The sequence below is a fragment of the Cygnus olor genome, chromosome 1 (genome assembly GCF_009769625.2).
Source record: "Cygnus olor isolate bCygOlo1 chromosome 1, bCygOlo1.pri.v2, whole genome shotgun sequence".
Lineage (NCBI taxonomy): Eukaryota > Metazoa > Chordata > Aves > Anseriformes > Anatidae > Cygnus > Cygnus olor.
This window is the reverse complement of record NC_049169.1, coordinates 3,983,971-3,993,731: the sequence shown is the minus strand read 5'-3', so window position 1 is coordinate 3,993,731 and position 9,761 is coordinate 3,983,971. Positions and strand designations below refer to the sequence as shown.

The window sequence follows — 9,761 nt, the reverse complement described above, 5'->3', positions numbered from 1 at the left end:
GTAGAGATAGAAAAGTGAAAACGTCTGCTTTCTGCTTCACGGTCAGACATAACCAGTGTTATAACCAGAGCCGTGCAAAGGCCCCATCCTTCATTTCCCCAGCCTGGGCTGCGGTTGTAGAAGAAAAAAATAATAAATTTCTCCATGCTTCAGCACATGCGAGTAAAAGCTTTGCATCAAAACTATGTGATGTTGCTAGTGACGGCAAGCTTGACCACAGGCGAAGTTCCCACAGTGAAGTGAAACTCGAATGTCTTCAGCAGCTCTGGCAAAAACATGCCAGCTCTGCCTGAAGCCCTCAGACAGAGACGTTTCCCCTCCACTGGTGCAGGAGAGAGGTCTAATTCTCTGCTAACCTGTTTCTCTGCTTGTTTATACAGAGTTGTACATTGAAATAATTAAGATCTTGTGGGAAACCTGGATTTTAAAACAGGAGAAAGAAAAAAAATATATATAAATATATATATACATTTTCTGTGTAATTTTTCAAGTCACATGCAGCCTTGGCATCTTGGTGTTTCAGACACCCCAACCCAGCACCTGCAGCTCAGCCTGCAGGGACAGGGACAACCGATGCTGAGCAGCAGGGCCTCCTGGGTCCTTGGTTCCTCTGCATCTTCCCTCAAATTTCCCCTTTCTGCTACTTGCCTAGAGACAAAAACCTCCCATCCCAAGCAAAGAATGGAAGAAAACTGCATGAACTTTAGGAGGCAGGGCCTGCCAGAAGATGCCTGAATCCTAGCTTTAAAAAATATATGTGTATGATGTTTCCCACTTTTTTCTTTTCATCTGCAATCATTTGCTGAACTCAGGCAGAATTTGCAGTGATTTTTGCCCATCCAAAGCTGTGCTTCACACTAAAAGCCCCCTCTCAGCCCAGTCCTGAGCTGAAAGCAGCTGCCTTTGGAGCCACCAGGAGTCCAAAGCCACTGGCATCATCCAGCCCTAGCCCATAAATCACAAGATTGGACCTGGTATGAGAACTAACAGAGACCGAAACAGGTCCCGCTCCCCCAGCAGAGGCACTGGCTGCTTTTGCAATTAGAAGAAGGACTCCAGTTTACATTCCAGGGCTGTGGGTCAGATTTGAGTGCTCCTCTTTTACATTGTGAGGCAAGATGTGCCTTCGTTTGCCAACCAAGCTCCACACTGACATTTAACCCAAGACTACAGTCTGCTCCTAGCCCCAGCCAGCCCGGGCTGCCTCTCAATGCTTGCGGCTTCTTCCAGGAAGCTGCCACCAGCTTCCAATTTCTCTTGCCTTAATATTTACTTCTTTATTTGCTTCTTTATCTTTCACTGACATTTCCTGGCTTTGCATCTCCATGTGACTCAGAGATTTTCCCGGACCCTGACTCGGCGGTGTTGTTGGCTCCAGGGGATGAGATTAATAAATACCACTCGCTCGCCGGCTCATGATGTCAAACTGTAGTTAGGAGGGAAGCGGGGGGGGGTGGTTGTTTTGGTATTTTTTTACTGCCAGCACGCTGAGTTTCCTCCTAACCCCTATTTGGACCTGAGCTGCGGCATGCGTGTTATAAAGCATCTATACTATTTTAATGACCAACGGAGAGAAAATGAAGCAGCCTGCTATTTTTTTTTTTTTTTTTGGTTCCCAGTATCTCAAGAAAGAGGTATGCATAAAGCAAACTGTGTCGTGAAACACCTGGTATAGACATGAGGCAAAAGTCCAGGGCTGCTTCGAGGTGATTCACGTGTCCCCAGGTCACCTCTGCGACTGACTTCATTCCCATAAGCCTCGGTGCCTTAAAAAAAAAAAAAAAATACAGTAAAGGTATTTAAGACATGCCTAGCATCTGCTGGCTCATGCAGACACTAGTAACCATACAAATACATCTGCTTTCCCTGCTTGATGTTGGACCTAAATGGTTTACAAAGCGACCTTTATCGCATCCCACTGCAGCAAGCTGAAGCCAGCACGGACACAGCATGCAGATATCAAGGCTGTTTGCAGCCAGCACAGCACAGCAAATTTTGCACAACTACCCCCAAATCCTCCATCCTTTTGCAGACAGCAGTTCCCACTGAAATCGACTTGAAGAGAAATCACTGCTTTTTAATATCTTTTTTTTCTAACCCCACTCCCTTACTATTTTCAGGTTATTGCCCTGAAATATCAGCTTGGGGCTGCAGGTAGCTGCTTCACTTCTCATTTCTGGACAAGGTGAGCACCTGCCTATTGCTGGACACAGGGTCTTGACCTTCCCCTTTCCTCTCAATATCCTTTCCTGTGTGCTTACACCCATACCAAGAGTGAATTATGAGCTGTGAAGAGAATAAGACACAAACTTGCAAATAAATAAAATAAAATAAAATAAAATAAAATAAAATAAAATATAAGCAAGGCAATGCCTCTCCTGTCATTAGAGGGACCAACGTTTGCAACCTGCAGGACTACACAAGGCTACAGTAAGAGACTTTTAGTCTGGTTTATCAGCAGGTCATATGAATCTCGGGAAAGTGCTCAAGTCTACCTCATCCTCTTTTTTTTTTTTTTTCTTTAAATAAATAAATCAGACTTCATAACATAAGCAAGATGTTATGAGAAACGCCCCTGAGTTCTGGTAAGGATATTTGTTTTTTCAGCCTGGATTTCTTTTTTTTTTTTTCTTTCTTCTTTTTATTTCTTTTTTCCCTTTTGGGGTGTGTTTTTTAATCTTTTAATAACTCTGTCCGGAGTTGTTCCTGCGTGAAAATTGCCACTCTGCTCTCATAAAAAGTAGAAATAATGCTCTGACACCAATACAAAGGGGCACCTTTTTGTTATTTTAATTTACTTTTAATAAAGAGGATTTGAGGATTGAAACAGGTGAGCCAAAGAGGGAAGTTTTGCCCAGAAACACCTTTTTAGTGTATGCAGTTGTAAACCTGCCCTCTGCCCTGAGTTTTCTGGGCTCTCCTGGCTTATCCTCCCCAGTGCCTTGCAAGGATCCAGCCCCCTCAACACCAATCCCTCATCATTCCACATGTCTCCACGAATTTCTGCACTGCTTCCTTGCTGATATTTAACTGTGATGTTTTATGCTGAACAGCTGGGACCCAGTGTACAAGAAACAGGTTTCAAAACATCCAACAGCTACATCCAGAGCCGTCCAACCCTGTTTTCCAAGCAGCTCAGACCAGGTTGAAGACATAGAGCAGAAATAACCCACTTTCCCAGCAACCTTCCCATGTGTGTTTGTGTGCTTGTCTTGGTCTCACAGCCTTGATCTTCACTGCAAGGAGGACAGGAGGCTGCAGAAGGGGCTGGGGCATCTGTACCTACCTGGTTCAAGTGGCGATGCAATATGGATGCTGCAACAGACCTCAGAGTCAGCAAACCCCAGGAGCCACGATGGGCTTGTATAGTCTTTGGAAATGCTTGCCCATGACTCCCAAGCGCTGGAAGAGCACCAAGGGAGAAGGTTCCCATATTCCAGACATCACTTCTGGCCATGTTGTAGGCGGACCATTGGTCTGATCCAATATGGCTGCTCTCACGCTCGTCGTGTTGTTGCAACATTTGTCTCCCCTCATTTCAGGGCTGACTCCCATCCCACTCATGTGCTCGTCTCAGGCACTTTGGGCTGGAACCAAGCAAACACAAGAGTTGTATTTATTTGTACAAAACAACAGAAAAATGACCGCACTATGGCCTTCTAGCCCGGTATTATGGTTGACAGAAGTGACCTAAGGGAAAATATGACAAGATAAACATACAGTGACTTTTTCCTGAACGCTCTCCCAGTGAATTTGTCCAAATAATTTTCAGATCCCTGAAAGCAGCAGGACTGTGTCCATGGCATATTTGGTGATGGAAAGTATGTCCCTGGCAATAGAGAACATCTGTGGACACGTACAGCCCAGCTTTTCATCCCTCTTGATTTTAAGAGGCTGAGTCAAAGAGTCTGAGTGTGGAGCAGCCCCAGGGGCAGCACTCTCCAGGGGTAGACGTGAAGGTCCTGGAGAAGCAGGACAGCATCCTGCAAGGTTAAAACTATGTCATTTTTGTGGTCAGATTTTAGATATTTGGGACTAATGGTACCTGACAAATTAAATAGAATTTTGCCTGAGCTGTGTTATCTGGAGCAACTCTATTAAAGTCCTGCTGCACTAAAGCATGAGCAGCGTTGGTTGAATCCAGCTGTTTGATGTGCTGGATAAGGATCTCTTTGTGTCCCCCAAAACAGCCATGTCTGTGTTGTATCTCTTCACGGGCAGGTGTTAGATTTTGCTGCTAAGTATACTGGCTATTTTAGAGTTTGGCTGCAAATATCCCAGGAAATATCCCAGGCTACAACACGGCTGTGTCCCCTGAAAAGCTCGAGCCTTTAAAGACAAGCAAATCATTTTGGAATTTAGAGGAGATGAAAAATTATGAGGAAGTGTGAAAAACGAATGTGCATAATATAACACGATCGAATCACATTTCTTTAAGAATTAGAGATTGCAGGGAAAAGACTTAAAATAAAAGACTTAAAATAACTGAAACTGTCTAGGCTTTGCCTTAACAGCAGTACAAGGTTTGGTTCAGAACCAGTTGCAAGGGAATGGCGAACATTGTAAGAAATATCTCATCCTCAGCCAAGCTGCTCCTCAGACACATTCTGCTACAACAAAACAGGTCCCCTCACCGGAATAATCCTGCAGATGAACAATTTTTGCCTGCCTTGTAACAGAGCATCCACGGAGATCAGAAAAGAGTCACCTGGAGGCACGCGGGTGCCTTGATGTGCATCCTCCACTGTTGTGAACCAGAAGTAATTGCAACCCATTTCAGCACCCTGTTCCTTTTTATCCAGCAACCTGGAAAGGTAGGACTGATGAAAGCACATCCCAGCTGATCTGACATTAACATACAATGCATTAGCTTATAATAGGATGCCTTCAACAAGTCTGACCCATTAACCCTAATCTCATAAATACTCTGTGATCGATCAGGAAGCATGCACTAATTAGCAGGGCATTAACAGAAACACACCAAACCCATGAATCATGAGCTGCATTATCAGCTGATTTATCAGCTCCTCCTGTCTTCATTAGGGCTGGAACTACAGCTGGCAATATTATCACCCTCTTTTTGGGTGGAAATGGCACGCAATTACATGAGAAAATGAGTCTCATCTTTTGTCTCGCACCATGAGGCTTTTGTCAGCTGCTCAGTGGCAACACAGTCCCAGAAGAATTTACATCACACAATGGTCTAAATGTCAGCCAAGTCTAGCCTTGCTCTTTGGATGACACTAACTGAAAATGAAAGGCTCATGGACTAATTCACATTTATGCTGCCTCCTGTTCTTACTTGAAATGACCTGGGACAACCAGGGGGAGCCATGTAGAAACAACTCAGGACCATTGGGCTGCAAGACCCACATTGGATGTGCATCTCACTTGCATTTTCCAGTCTTTCCCTCTACCTTGCAGGGTTGGAAGTCCTGATGACCCAACGTAGGTGGCTGGTCGTTGCAGAGGTCTCCCACTGGAACTGCTCAGGTTTGCTCCTCCTGGGGAGGAACATGGATTTCATCTAGGAATGTGCCCACCTGGTGGGGCTCCTACAACGGTCTCAGATAAGGTGGGGCAGAATGGTTTTGCAAGGCCGGAATCTGCTGGGATTTATTGGGAGATTGGGATTTTAAGGGAGATATCTGGAAGGGAAAGCCTCCTTCCTGAGCTCTGCTGGACCCAGGGGAGGGCAGGCGCATGGGAAGGGCATCCTGCTATCGATGTACCGTCACGCCAGGGTTCTCATAAGGTTTCTCGTAGTAGATACAAGGTGCGCAAGGTCCAGGGAAAACTATCACATTTAGACACGTTGGTTATCTACATGGGACGAGTTGCATCGCTGCCTGCCATCTCGAACTTTAGCCCCAGATTTCACAAAGTGCTGGGAGCTGGGCCAGCTCCAGAGCACCGGCTGGGGACAATGCGGAAGAGGAAAGAGCTTTGGGCTTTGCAGCCTCTCACTTTTCAGCTCAGGCTGACAGCACTTTTGCCACAGAAGGGGCTGGGACTGAGCAACGTGATTTCTACCTGCAGGGTCTTGTGCAATGCTCAAGAGGAAAAGCCAGGGGCAAAGGGCTGTTTGTTTTCACATCACCATTCCTGCTGAAGATTAGGCATTTCTAGTCTGATGAGTCCTGTGACCGAGGGTTCAAGGAAGACCTACTGCACACAGGGGCTGCCTTTCTCCTTCCCTTTCTGTTTCTGTCTCCTGGGGACATTGCACTGACCATTTTACCATGAAGTACAGCATTTGCAATCACCTCTTATACTGTTATCAGCTTCCCCATAAAGCACCTAACCCTCCCAGTGCTTTCCACAGTGACCAGTGTGCAGAACTGGGACAGCAGCTGGCACGAGTGCCGCTAGTCTCACACAAATGAATACATTTTGCAGAAACGCTGCACTGGTGAATTTTGTGATGCCTCTGCACCTGCTGGGAAGGACCTTGTGGTGCTCCTTGTCAGAATAATTTAGCTTTTTTTTTTTTTTTCTTTTTTATTAATTAAAGTTTATATTATTGATATATTGCAGTGTGATATCAGTGCATTTCATGGCTAAGAACATCTGTGGATTAGTACTCTGATAGTCCCTGAGCAAAGAGCTCCCTCCCGCACAGCCCGGATTGAACCTGTGCTCCATGACTGTGAGTCAGGAGTGAGTCCATTCAGCTCCTCACTTGTCATGTTAAAAGCCAGTTTTAATTCCCATCTTATTTCTTTAAATTTCCAGTGTAGAAGGAAGAAAATAATAATAATTAAAAAATAAAGAAAAATAAAAAGACCATTGTTTTCCTATTAATGTCTGAAAGGTGAGAATACGATTTTCAAATATTCCCTGAATATTTAAGTCCCTAAATCCTGGCCAGCTCCCATACCAAGAGATTAATCTTCTAAGAGTGTTATTTTGCTTAGTGTCTTTGAGAACTTCTTGCAATTAAACCTCAGCCTTTTCGTCCCAGACTGACAAATTACCTGCCAGCTTCAAAACTCCGTTTTCAATTCTTGTGAGCAACTTGTGACTGGAAACGTTGACAGAGGCAGTACAAAGTCCCCCCTCTAATTAGCAGCTCGCCCTGCAGCAAGGATCAAATTCCACTGCTGCATGTGGTGCGTTTTGCCCTGACCTTGGGATCTTGCTGCTTCACGTGCCTGGAAGGCAGAGTCTAAACTAATAATAATGATATTCCTGCCTTTACAGTGTCTTTCGTCCAAGGACCTTAACGTGTTTTAGAAATACTGAAAAGCTCTGGCCAAGTTAAACATCACACCTCTCCCTGAATTGTTTTTATTCACTATTGTTTCAAGCACCATGTTTGCATGCCCTAAACATCACTGATTGCTTAGAACACGGGAAATGCTCCACACTTATTGACTTTGCACCCCGCATGTGACTCATCGTGCTTCCCCATGATTTTGGTGTGATTCCTTGCAGAGCTGCAGGAGGACACAGCTTGGATGCTCGTGTAAGCAGGACTGAAAAGGCAATTCTGCCTTCTTCTGGGTGAAGGGCTCTTGGAAAAGTGAGTCCAAGTCGTGTCCTTCAGGCTCTCTTCTTACTTTTATGGTTCTTCCACACATCTACTCGGAACTGATGGGGACCTGGGGGGAAAAAAAAAAAAAAAAAAAAGAGAAAGAAGGGAAAAAAAGGGAAATTGCTAAAGCACAACTAACAGCAAAGGATGAAAAACAGGTGTAAGAGGTGAATCTGTGGTGGATGAGAATGGATTGCATGTGCCCCTTTGCCTCTTTTCTCCCACAAAGGGTATTTTAGCTATTTTTAAATCATTGCTTGAAAATACTTATCTCCTTAGGGCTGAACATGGCCACATCTCCGAGAAGGCGGTCAGATGCAGCAGTCTGACTAATAAAAAGTCTGAGAGTAAAAGAGAAGCAACTTCTATGTGGAGAAACATCCTCAGGAAAGCACCCACGGGTAGAAGCCACATGACAGGCACTCAGCTCAGACCTGCAGACCACATCAGCTGAACTTGATTGTTTTGACTTTTCATGTAGAAAAACTCAGTTGTCAGTCAACTTAGAGTCTATGTGTAACTTTAAAAATCTCTTTTATTATGTGTTTAGAATAGGGCAGCGTTGCCCAAGCATTTTCTACCAGAGGTGTGGATTCCTTTTGCTCATGTTGGTTGTTGCAAGCCAAACAAAAACTTGCTGCCACAGGCCCCTCCAGAGCACTGCGTGGATGCCAAGACCACAAACTGAAGCCACGGGGAGGAAAATGATAAGCACTTTTGCATTCCCTGGCACTCAGGGCTTCTCTAGTGAGGAATTCATCCTCTCTCTAGAGTGCTCAGTAATATTCGCACTGTTTTACATGTGGGTAATGTGAGCCACTGAGATGCTTAAGTGTCCTGGCCAAGGTCTTGGAGATGTCATGGTCACGGATTCAAGAGCAGAGCTTGGGTGTCTCGTCTCTAAATCCTGCTGACTGAGCCCTATAAAAGTTTCTTGTCCCATCACCTCAGGTAGATTCCTTTGTGTTAAATCACTGGTAGTAAAAAGGCTACAACAATTAGAATAATTAACTCCCACATAACCAAGTCATGATGCAGTTTGCAGAGATCTCCAAGAATCCCTTACCACCTTTTTTTATCTGGGTCAACTGAAGCACTGGAAAGTGAAATCAGTCAACCCCAGACCTGTCCTTTTTAGGCACAGGTGTGTCTGGAGTAAGAGGAACCATATCATGAACTCCCAAATCCCAGCTGTCTGCATGCCAGGGTGCAGGGCTGCCAAAGAGAGATGTAGTGTTTGGCAACCCCAGGACACCAAAAAGGGGTGAGAACACGTGTTAGTCTTACTGCATGCCTGCAAGCCATTCCAGGAGGGCTGGCTGCAACACGTCCTCCCTCGAGTATTCAGCAGGTGATCAAGGCCACGTTCTGCACATTAAATATTCCAGCTGGAGACCTGGGCGATCCCACTAGGATTTTGGGTGCATTTGCATGAATGTACCTTTCTCCTGCCATTCAGCAGAGGTAACACAATCATAATAGCTAGAGATGTTGCTGAATGTGGCAAAATTCATGTGTTGTTTTTTTTTTTGTTTGTTTGTTTTGTTTTGTTTTGTTTTTGTTTTTTCAGGAGGCTCTCTCTGGCTGGGAGAAGTCCCCATTACTCATTACCCCTTTGCAGGAGTGGTCATTGGGACTGTTATTCAGTAGAGAGGGCCGGTGTTTCAACTGGAGTTTTGTTTCTGCAGAAACCACAGTGCTTTTTTTGTTGTTGTTGTTTGTTTTTTTTGGAGGGGGAAAGCCTTCAGGTTGCTATACAGAGGACTCCAGATTAATCCAATCATCTGCAGCAGAAAGCTGGTGACTAACCAGCACCAGTTAGAACCTAGCAGAAGCATTTAGGTTGCAATTATGCTAGGCTATGTTCTGAACCTTCGTTAACAGAAACCTCTTAATTTGTTCTATATCTGCTGCTTCCCTTACAGTGCTGAATCATGCTGATCAAATCCTCTCCAGAAGAGCGTGAGGTGGTATTTAACTTGCAGACTACCAGTAGTCCTTGATGCCTGATGGTAACACAAAGCAAGCTTTTTAATGAGCCTAGTCTCAAATTTTCAGTTTCTCTTCCAAAATCTCTTTGCTTTGGGGTTACAAATTCCTCAAAAAACTGATTCCTTCTATTTTCCGGGTCATAGAGGGTCTGACAAAATATCAGACCTTGGGGGAGGCAAAGTGGTATGTATGGTAACTTGCTGAGATCTCTTCCCAAATCTCTCAATCAAGA

At 44.7% G+C, this 9,761-nt stretch overlaps 1 long non-coding RNA gene across 1 annotated transcript; it reads right to left on the bottom strand.

The window, feature by feature from the left end:
• Window positions 1–453: 453 nt before the first annotated feature.
• Window positions 454–7,888, bottom strand: LOC121064677. The gene is made up of 3 exons (XR_005816623.1): window positions 7,379–7,888; window positions 3,287–3,587; window positions 454–1,766 (listed from the first exon to the last, which is right to left on the bottom strand). It is a non-coding gene; the product is annotated as an uncharacterized LOC121064677 (long non-coding RNA).
• Between the last annotated feature and the right edge of the window lie 1,873 nt (window positions 7,889–9,761).